The following is a 903-nucleotide window of genomic DNA, read 5'->3' as shown; positions in this document are numbered from 1 at the left end:
CAGCAACAGCACCAGCAGCAGCAGCAACAGCAGCAGCAGCAACAGCAGCAGCAGCAGCAGCAGCAGTATATAATATATAATATTTTTGCTGTTTTTTATTGTTTTTCAGGAGAGCTGCTGCACCGCGACATGAAGCCCTCCAACATTCTTCTTAACAGCGAATGCCACGTTAAGGTCGCTGACTTTGGGTGAGATGCAGTTCTTCTTTTTCTTCTCTTCATCGCTTGCAGCTGTTTTATATATATATATATATATATATATATATATATATATATATATATATATATATATATATATATATATATCATATTTCCCTCCTCTACTATAACCCTCATTTATTTGTATCTGTTTGCCATTCTGTATAAAGAAAGTATACAAAGTATTGCACGTTCCTGTTTATTGTTTATTGTTTATTGTTTATTGTTTAGGGTTTAGGGTTTAGGGTTTAGGGTTTAGTGTTTCTGTTGTGTGTGTGTTTTTTATGTATAAAAGGCTGGCTCGTTCCGTCGCTCACTCTGAGGGGGGCGAAGCCAGCAGCAACCCAGTGCTGACCGACTACGTAGCCACGCGGTGGTATAGAGCCCCCGAAATCTTGCTGGGGTCGACATGCTACACCAAGGGGGTAGATATGTGGTCGTTGGGGTGTATACTCGGAGAACTACTGTCGGGGAAACCTATATTTCCGGGTATAGAAAAACACACAAACCCTAAACCCTAAACCCTCAGACGGAAGAAACAATAAACAATAAACACTAAATACTAAACCCTCAGACGGAAACAATAAACTCTAAACACTAATTACGAAGAAACCATAAACACTCAATCGGAAACAATAAACACTAAACACTCACTCGGAAACACTAAACCCTAATTCGGAAGAAACCCTAAACCCTAAACCCTAAT

This window comes from Eimeria mitis, genomic scaffold, assembly GCF_000499745.2.
Source record: "Eimeria mitis Houghton genomic scaffold, Emh_scaff3349, whole genome shotgun sequence".
Taxonomy (NCBI): Eukaryota; Apicomplexa; class Conoidasida; order Eucoccidiorida; family Eimeriidae; genus Eimeria; species Eimeria mitis.
This window is presented reverse-complemented; position numbering follows the sequence as displayed.